Source organism: Ambystoma mexicanum, chromosome 12 (genome assembly GCF_040938575.1).
Source record: "Ambystoma mexicanum isolate Mex_15411 chromosome 12, UKY_AmexF1_1, whole genome shotgun sequence".
NCBI lineage: Eukaryota > Metazoa > Chordata > Amphibia > Caudata > Ambystomatidae > Ambystoma > Ambystoma mexicanum.
In genome coordinates, this window is record NC_090936.1 from 988,936,695 (window position 1) to 988,947,039 (window position 10,345).

Genomic DNA, 10,345 nt, shown 5'->3' on the forward strand with positions numbered 1-10,345 from the left:
CTATATGAAGCGCTTAAGCGTAAGTGCTATATAATAACACATCATTATCGTTTGGCCTTGGACGTCTGCTTGCATTCAAAGTAATTTGGTAATATGGGCCTATACACACTGATATTAACGAAACATATGGTGATCCGTTCTTGTATGAAGTGTATATCACTTTACAGTGATATTGTAACCATGTTTTTGTAGTGTAATTAGAAACAATGATATGTTATGCCACTTCCTGTTTTGTCAAGGGATGAAAGGTCGTGCTCCATAGCTTCCTGTTTTGTCACTTCAGCGTGGGGTCAAATGAAATGACTTCCTGTGATGTCATCAGAGGTCACGGGTCGTGTGATGTCACTTTTGCTACCCCATGCATTTTGGTGAAATGTCGTCCCTAAGAAGCAGTTTGACATTTTTGACACCAGCTCATCAGATAAGAAGTGAAAAGAGAAGAAGATCTGAGTCAGCAAAGAGTTAATAGGAGAAGCCGGAAGAGATCAAGGCGCCAAGAGCTGTACTTTAGAGAGTGAAGAGAAGTGGACAAAGGACATACCCTTGGGAACTCCAACAGTAAGAGGGGTGAGTGGGCAGTTAAAACACATGAAAGTGGCAGGGGGCAAGATATGAAGCAAACCAAGCCAGGCCCTTATCTCTGATGTAAAGGAGAGATAATGTAGAGAGAAGGTCAGAATGGTTGACAGTATCTAAGGCAGCAAGAGAGGTTGAGAAGAATTAGAATAAATGAAAGGTTAACATGCCGAGTGGCAGAGGTGAAGTTGCTGACATTGAGGAGAGCTGTCTCGGTAGAATGCAGAGGTGAGAATCCAGAATGAAGAGGGTCCCAGAGGTTGTGAGTATCAAGAAACTCAGTGAGTCCACTGAATACTACTCACTCAAGGATTTTTGAATAGTGTGGTAGACAGGGCGAAAGTTGGCTGGACAGTTAGGATCAATACCAGGTTTCTTAAGGAGGTGGATGGCATTAGCTGTCTTATAGGATGACAGAAAATGAGCATTGTCAAGAGAGGGGTTAAATGGGGAAGTAAGTTGTGGAACAACACGGGGAACTATGTACTTCACAATGTGCAGGGACAGTGAGTCAGTGGGGGCACAGAAAGGGTTAGCCTTGAGGAGTAGGGCAATCATCTCATCAGGTTTGGTGCGGGCAAAGGAAGACACAGTAGCGAGAATAGGGTAGGAGTGGTGGAAAGAAGTGAGCAGGAAGAGGAGATAGACGGTAATTAGCGAGGGTATTGTGAAGGCTAGACATTTTAGACACAAAGTAGCGAGCAAGATCATTTGCATAAAGTGTAAAGGAGATGGAGGTGGGTTTAGGTAGTGAGATAACCGAGTTAAGAGATTTTTGGAGGCGCCTGGGATGGGAGGATTGAGAAGAAATGAGAGAAAGATAGAAGTCACGTTTGGCAGAGTGAATAGTAGAGGAACAGTTTAGAAGAGCAGTGAGATAGAGTTGGAGATCAGGGGAGTGCCTTGACCTTTGCCAAGTATGAAGCTTTTTCTGCATTGTTGTTTTCACAGTGTGGATCCTTGAGTGTCATGGAGGGGAGGAGTAAGAGGGTAATGAGAGGAAAATGGAGCTTTCAAGGCAGTGTTAAAGTTAGTGAAGGCTTCTTCAGTGGATGGAAATGTGAGTTCAGCCTGGGAGGAGAGAGAGTGGTGTAGGCCAGAGAGGTATTCAGGGAGTTTGGAGGAGGGAAACCTGCACTTAGTAATAGTTGTAGTAGCTGGAGAGAGTGAGGAAGAAGCAGAAGTGGAGATTGAGGCAAAGTCGAAACAGTGATCGGAGGGAGAAGGGGCAGTGGAGATATTAGAGGCAGAGAGTTGAGAAGAGATGAGAATAAGGTCAAGGGAGTTTTCATTTTAATGGGAGGGTAGAGTGGACAGAAGAGAGTGAATGGTTAAGCAGAAAAGAGTTAAAGTCAGTGGATAGAGCAGCAGAGAGGGGATGTTGAAGTCATCAATGACAATAAGGCGGTGATCGGGAGGGAAAGAGTCTCTTAGATGGGAGATGTGGTCAAAGAACTGACCTACCGGACCAGGTGGCCAGTAGAGAGAGATCACAGAGCGATGAGGAGTGCAAAGCACATGTTGGCTTTCCACAAAACCTTAATAAAAAGCTTTTCTCAAAACACAAATGTTCACATGCCAACTAGAGGAATATTAGAGGATCACATGTTTAGACACAGCAGCCTGAACAATAAATAATAAAGGAAATATGTAACTGAATGATTACTACTTACTGTCTCAACCATATCCATAACCACCATTTCTAGGGACTATATCTGCCACGGTTTAGGGAGTAACAAAGCGCTCGACCAACAAGTGAAATGAATAGAACACAAAACTATTGTTAACGTCATAGGTCAAGGTGTGCACCCTATTTTCTTTCTTCTGACTACATAAAGAGGACTTTAATGCTATGTATATTTTTAAACAGTCAGTAAGCGCATTAATATGAGATCCTCATTTAAGCACATGTAAATATTTTGTATATTCTTGCATCATCCATATATATTCCATGAGTAAGGTGGTCCTCCCGAAGGGGAGGGGCTGTTATGCTTCTGTAATAACTTGATGGATTTTACCCACATAAAATGTTTTCCTTCATCGTTAAAATAATTCTGTTTAAAAATAAATATTCAAATCCTCAGTTCTTGCTGCTTCCAGGAAAGCATTGACGGGCCGAGTCGTACTAAATCCCTTTTTCGTCTAAGTTGTGCAAGGCGTAAGCTACTCCTACGTCATGACAAACATACGCCGGAAACAGTTTCCACAAAGAAATAAGACGTAATTTAGACCTGTCAGAAATTCTATGGAAATTATACACTCAATCCATGATACATAAGGAAAAATTTAAATACTTAGGAAAACTTTGTTCAAACTTTTTTTGCACTGCAAACTATTGTTCTACTACATATTCCTTCTAACTACACAAATCACACACATGTGTATATACTTTCAGCACATTCATAGCTCGCATCCAACATTTACACCTGGAAGGTTCAGGTGAAACTTTAGTGCATTCACAAAAGTGACTAAAAAGCGAACATGTTTTGTGAATGATGAAAAGAAGCAATTGTGCGGGCGTGTATCTCTTCCCAGTTCAGCCACAGCCACAATTCCCCCAACAAGTCCCTGAGAACACCCATATTTGGTCTTGTAGTAAGTTAGGCAAAAGTCAATTACAAGATGTTCATGAATTACCTAGGACAACCAATAGGAAAGCTAGATTTTGTACATGTAATAGTTTAATACCATAACGAGGGACATGTTTTAGGGACCAAAATGACATTGCAGAGTACTACTTTTGGCATTTACTGAACACTCTACCATTACCACATACAACCCTCTGTGGCGTTATAAGACCACAATACTTAGTAATGCCTTATATGACGTATGTATTCTATGGTTTATAGTCATAGCATCGAATGCCAAAGCATCGAATGCCTTACCATCTAAAAAAAGCGTCGAAAAAAAATGATCAAGCTTTTTTAAAAAAATAATTATAATGGGGGGATCCCCACCCCAACCCCCCTTTTTTGAACCTGTAAAAACCCAATACAATTAAAATAAACCCTTTACCTTAAAAAAACTGCATTAGATGCTTTTTTTCGACGCTTTCTTTAGATGGTAAGGCATTTGATGCTATGACTATATACCGTATTCTATGCATGTATCTATCTACGTCTGTATGAATGTACGTTAATTCGTATGCAGCACATGGCTCATGTCCGCAAAAACAACAAATGTTAAAATGCCCCTGAGGTCGAAGGTCATACTACATGGATGGAGTTAAGTATCCCAGTGATGGAAATCCATGCCCCTTGGAAAGAAGGGTACATCCATGAGGTTAAAGGGCACCTGTGAGGAGGTATCCATGTTCGGCAGAGATGGATTCCCCTGAGCCACCGGACGTATGCGTGGCCGCTGACAGCTCTGTGAGGCGGGCGCGGGGCAGTCGAACGCGTGGTCTGCTTTCTATGTCTGACCAGTGCCGCGGAATAAGGTACATATGGAGCTAAAGGGCACGGGAATGTAAGCGGCGACAGAGGGGCACACGAAGGTATACTAATATATATGCCCAAAACCGGGGTGTGGAATGAGCACCCCTTTTGGCAGCGCTCAGCAATATTTTCCCGCCACACTTCCCGCTCCTGACCTGGCTTCCCCCTTTCCATTACAGGAAGTTAGGGTCTGCAGCAAAAGGTTTCGACCGGCATGTGACAAACAACATGGAAAATCAGGAAGGAAGGTAACCACAAATGAAAAAAGAGAAAACACACCCAAGTGAGGGCGCCAGTCGGCCGGCGTGGGCAGCAGAGGTCACGACCAGGTGCTTGGCCTCAGGGCACAATATGGGGATAAAAGAAGGGGCAGCTGGAGCGCCTTCATGCATTTCCCCAGCACTCCGAACGGAGCGCAAAAAAAGGTATTCTGCGAACGCAGGCGACAGATCTTCAAAACCTACCCGCCTCAAACAAAAAGAGTGAAAAACAGGACAACATACATTATCTAGACACAGTCGTGGGAAGAAGAGGTGGCACTACCCAGGAAGTCACACCCTGAACCATGTGGTCAGATAGCACAGCGAGTGGAGCGCTCACTTTGACCTCTGTGCAGATCCTGCTGACGCAGGTTCGAATCCAGGCAGGGCCAAACTCAGCCTTTCATCCTTCTGAGGTCAATAAATGAGCACCACACACCGTGGGAAATAATAAGCAGCGCTCAGATACCTGAGGGTTCCTGGTGCTATATAAATGCTAAATGATTATGTGCCCAGTATATACAGTAATGAGACTATTGCTTTATTCATGATGGCATTTGATAAATAACATTACATATAGGGCCTTTTTATAATATACGTATCATGCAATAAAATCCACAGCCTTTTATTGCCTGTCATGATGTAAGGGGAACTGAGAGGGCGGGTTAATACATGTTGTATATTTATAGGGCCCAAAACAGCCACAGTGGACATCTCTGCTCCACAGCTTACAGTGATCACCGCACAAAGATAGTAAGTGGCGCATAGTGAGGCGAGGAGGAACAGGTAAGGGGACCGTGGGGATCAGGATTAGGCGGCATGGGCTCCAGGGTGGGGAGCATGGCGTCCACTATTGAGGGCAAATGTAACAGTGCAGTGGAGAGAAAGTGTTGGTGGGGGAGGTAAGGATGATACCCCTCTCTTCAAGAGCAGTGTGGGCAGGCGGGACAGGGGTAGATTTGAGGAAATAGGATTCGCAAGCAGGGACCGTGGGAGAGGGGTTTGGTCGGGGTGCTTTTGGTGGGTGGGGTTGGGAGGGTGAGGGGTGATGGAGCCGGCAAGAACACATAGATCCCTCAGAGATAGTTGTAAAAGCTAGTTTGGGAAATTAGTGTCACATGTATGGGAGAGAGTGTATGAGTGTGAGTGCAAATGCAAGTATGTGTGTGTGGGGGGTGGAGGGTATGCAGGCCCAGCTAAAGATGTGTGGGGGCCCATTTCAACATGATGGTTGGGGGCCCCTATTGCTTGGAGCAGAAAGCAGTCTAAGACTCATGTGGGGGGCATACATTATAATGGAGATATAGATATGGTTAATTGCTGCCAATTATCAAGAGACGGCGAGCCAGAAGTGAGCTGAAACACTGAATGATTGCTGAATAGAAATTAATTCTTCTTTGTAAGCAAGTGGCTGACGTGGAGGAACCCTTCTGTTTTCCCCAATGGAAGTGAAGGCCGAACGGGCTCCAGCAAACACTGCTTGTAAGAGGAGCGCTGCAAAGCGCACACTGTGAGCCCCAGAACATAAGTAATATATACCTTTATATATTGCTGTGTTATTAGACTGCTGATTGGCAATATGGGGGCAATTTCTGGCTCTCTCCACCCCTCAAGACTCGAGGCCCCTTATATTTGAAAAGGGTGAAAGGCCCTGACGCCATCTAGGGGGTATGTGTGTGTGCGTGTCTCGCCTCAACAGAAGTAAATGTCATTTGGTCAAAGGGCACTTCAATGGATGCTGCTGTGCTGGTGGAATTACATATCTCATGGATGAAAGTGTCTGTGGTGTTACGGTTAATGTCTTACGGTAGAAGTGAGGGTCGCTGGGTTGAAAACGCATGCCCCATTACTATGAAGAAATGTCCTGTTGGTGGTAGTTTCCTTTCTGAGCATGAAAAGAATGTCCCGTTGATAGAAGTGTGTCTCAATAAGGTAGAAATAGACTCCCCATGAGCAGAAGTGAGGGTCTTTGAGGTGGAAGCGGGTGGCCCATGGCTAGAAGTAAGTGCCCTAGAGATTAAATAATAATGAAAGTAAATGCCCAGTGGGTGGAAGTGCGTGTCCTATGGATGACATGACGTGTTCCGGGAAGCGCATGCCCACCTTTATGTTTGTTTCCTTGTACTGAGGAACTTTTTGGTGGATATCAACCTTAGGACCCCCGCGACCGGATTTACTTGTAGCGGTTTCTAGTGAAACCTCAATGTCTCATTGGTGTGGGAGATGACGGAGACATTGAGTTCCTCCACTCCGTTGAAAAGCTTAGTGGATAGATCGGACTGAGAGATGTAAAACCAAATAGTTTGCAGGCGGGATTAAACCCTAGGACAACTGATTAGCACAGACGTAACGATTACTATCCATTGGACATTAAAAACAAGAATTGCCCTGATTTGAGAAAGACACAGAAGTGCCGAAACACGTGTTATTACAAAGGGCCTTTTTTTCACCATTAAACAAGTTTTTGTCAACCACCATCATGAAAGAGTGATCTATGACTCATGGAATCAGCATGAATATGGCATGGTGTACAATTCATTACGGCGCAGTAAGGGGTGTGTGAGAAATACAACACATACTACACCTATATGTTTGGTTATGTGAATATGAGTTTATTCTGCACTAGATTTCTGCCAATAGATGAAATCAAGTGTCCTATGGGTGGAAGTGCTTGTCCTATGGATGAAATGAGGTCCTCCATGGAGGAAATGAGATCCTGTATATAAAAGTAAGCGTCCTAAGGGTGGAAGCACAAACACCCTATTAATGAAATGATGGTCCTCGGGGTGAAAGTGCATATTTTATGGAAGAAGTGAAGTGCCTACTGTGTGGAACTGTATCTGCTATAGATGAGAAATCCTATGGGTGGAAGCGCATGTCCCACAGATGACATTAAGGGTCTCATGGGTGGAAGAGCATGTGCTATGGGTGTCATTAAGTGTCCCAGGTGTGTGTTCTGTGGATAAAACGAAGTGTCCTATGGGTAGATGTGCGTGGTTCTGAACGAAACCCATATCCACTTAGAGGTTTCTCTTTAGTGCCCCTGGTCGCTGTGGTGTCACAGTCATACTAACAAACCTGTTAGACCTGTCCTGGCGCAGCGGGAGGCTTCCACTACGGCATGCAGGCCGCAGCATGGTCACATCAGTCCTCTCCTGCCTTCTGGGCGACCTCCTGCCACTCGAGCCTCCTTAGGGTCCTTCACTAAGACAAAGGGCGCGGTTGTCCTTCGGGCATAGTTGGGAGAACTGAAGATGGTTAGCGCCTTCCTCCAGGGATGACTGGCTTGCTCCGGCCAGGAGTGGAGCTGCTTCCTCAGCCTGTCTGCCCTGCAGTATCTGGATCCAGGGTGGCCTTGTGGTGCCAGTCCATATGCCCTTCAGAGGCAAGGCCGAGGGTGATCTCAATTGATGCCTCACATGAGTGGACCTTCTTGGCGGTCTCGCTACCTATTAGTGCCACATTCCAGGGTGGCCTCTGCTTGCACCTGAGAGTAGTGGGTCTGGTTCTGTGGCCGCTTTGCTCATCAGTGACCTCAGCGTGCAGCTGACAGTCACAGAGATGCTTCTCGGGCCTTTCTGCCCTTCAGTGCCAGGATCCAGGACGGGTCTTCAGCATGTGTCTGCCAGGAGTCAAGACACATTTCTGGCTTGTCTGCCCCTCCGTGCCAGGAACCAGGGCATCTGCTTGCGACTGTCAGTTTTGGCAATCCTTCCCTGGTCACTCTTCCCGTCAGTCCAAAATTCTTCAGTGGAGCAACTTCAGCCTGGGAGGTGCTTCCACACTTCTATGCCCATCAGCGCCAAGATCCAGGGCAGCCTTAACTTGTACTTGCCACGACTGGAGAGGGTTCCACAGCCCGTGAACCCCCCTCAGTTCCAAGATCCCCAAGATCCAGGGCAGCCTTAACTTGTACCTGCCAGGACCGGAGAGGCTTCCCAGCCTATGACCTCCTCGGTTCCAAGACCCAGGGCAGCCTTAACTTGTAACTGCCAGGACCGGAGAGGCTTGCCCAGCCTATGGCCCCCTTGGTTCCAAGATCCAGGGCAGGCTTAACTTGTACTTGCCAGGACCGGAGAGGCTTCCCCAGCCTATGACCCCCTTGGTTCTAAGATCCAGGGCAGCCTTAACTTGTGCATGCCAGGACCGGAGAGGCTTCCCCAGCCTATGACCCCCTTAGTTCTAAGATCCAGGGCAGCCTTAACTTGTACCTGCCAGAAGTGGAGAGGGATCCCCAGCCTATGACCCCCTCGGTTCCAAGATCCAGGGCAGCCTTAACTTGTACCTGCCAGGACCGGAGAGGCTTGCCCAGCCTATGACCCCCTCGGTTCCAAGATCCAGGGCAGCCTTAACTTGTACTTGCCAGGACCGGAGAGACTTCCCCAGCCTATGACCCCCTTGGTTCCAAGAACCAGGGCAGCCTTAACTTGTACCTGCCAGGACCGGAGAGGCTTCCCCAGCCTATGACCCCCTCGGTTGCAATATCCAGGGCAGCCTTAACTTGTACCTGCCAGGACCGGAGAGGCTTCCCCAGCCTAGGACCCCCTCGGTTCCAAGAACCAGGGCAGCCTTAACTTGTACCTGCCAGGACCGGAGAGGCTTCCCCCGCCTATGACCAACTCGGTTCCAGAATCCCCAAGATCCAGGGCAACCTTAGCTTGTACCTGCCAGGAGTGGAGAGGCGTCCACAGTTTATGTGTCCCTTGGTTCCAGGATCCGGGTTGGACTGAACTTGTGCCTGCCACTTAGTGGTTACTCATGTGCGGTCCATCTCTGCAGGGAAGCAGTGAAGTCTCCGATTGTATCTGACAGAAGGGAAGCTGCTTCTTTGGTCGCAGCTCATTAGTGCCTGCCAGACCCCCTTTTTTTGTCCCCATATTGTACCAGGAAGTAAGGTGAATATATGCTTGCCTCCCCAGTTGGTCGCTGCCAGCTTCTTAGAGTGGGTTGCAAGCTTCTCTGGCCCTGTGTGGCAGAATTTGATAGTAGCCGGCCTGCCTCCTAGGGCCATTTGCCCTTTGTGGGCCTCAGCTGGTGCCTGTCTTGACTGGAGATCCTCCTTGGTCTCATGCGTGCGTCAATGCTAGGATGCTGGGGTCGCAGCTTGTTCCTGCCACAAGGAGGTAGGAAACAGTGGTTTCAGCTTGAAGCCGGTGGCACGGGCTGCTCACTAGGCATTCGTACACACATCAGTGCCGTCTTCTAGAACAGCCTCAGTGTGAACCCGCCAGAATGTGCATCTGCGTGCCACGATCCACGGGAGGCCTCAGGGTGACCCTGTCAGTAGTGAAGCCGCCTGCCAGACTGTGCATCTCATTTCCACATCCCTGGAGGCCTCAGCGTGACCCTGCCAGTAGTGAAGCCGCCCGCCTGACTGTGCATCTGCGTGCCACGATCCCGGGGAGGCCTCAGCGTGACCCAGCCAGTAGTGAAGCCGCCTTCCAGACTGTGCATCTCATTTCCACATCCCTGGAGGCCTCAGCGTGACCCTGCCAGTAGTGAAGCCGCCTGCCAGACTGTGCATCTGCGTGCCACGATCCCGGGGAGGCCTCAGCGTGACCCAGCCAGTAGTGAAGCCGCCTGCCAGACTGTGCATCTCAGTGCCACGATCCCCGGATTCCCGGGGCAGTGCTCGGATCTAGAACGGCCATCACTTGAAGCTGCATGGGCCAGAGCAGGTACCCGTCCCCTCTCCCCTCTGCGCCAGGGATTAGAAGGAACGCCAGGACTGGGCCTGCAGCCGCACTGCTCTGCGCTCCTCGCCAGGCTGCTGCCGCAACTAATCCAGGTTCATCCTCTTTCCTAGGAGCCACCTGGACTGCGGCAGGAGGGGGGGAAGCCCTTGCTCTCACACGGGCCGTAGCACTGCATGCTGGGAATTGTAGTATTCATCCACGTATTAGAATAGAATGTTGCTCCACATGAGGCAGCGCTGTACAGAGCACAGCGCCAGGGTCCAAGGTCACAAGTTAGAGACAGAGACGAGATGCAGGGAACTCGGTAGAGAATTATGAGAAAGCAGTAGAGTAGATAGGTCCGAGACAAGAAGATGGTGGCCAATATAGACACAGA

The 10,345-nt window shown here is 48.2% G+C and overlaps 1 protein-coding gene across 2 annotated transcripts in view; it reads right to left on the bottom strand.

The window, feature by feature from the left end:
- Positions 1-10,045, bottom strand: part of LOC138514175 (protein tyrosine phosphatase domain-containing protein 1-like) — a 263,564-nt gene extending 253,519 nt beyond the window's left edge. For both annotated transcript variants that reach the window (XM_069629489.1, XM_069629488.1), the window contains exon 1: positions 7,352-10,045. The gene's annotated coding sequence lies outside the window, so the exon portion shown is untranslated. The remainder of the gene's footprint in view (positions 1-7,351) is intronic.
- Between the last annotated feature and the right edge of the window lie 300 nt (positions 10,046-10,345).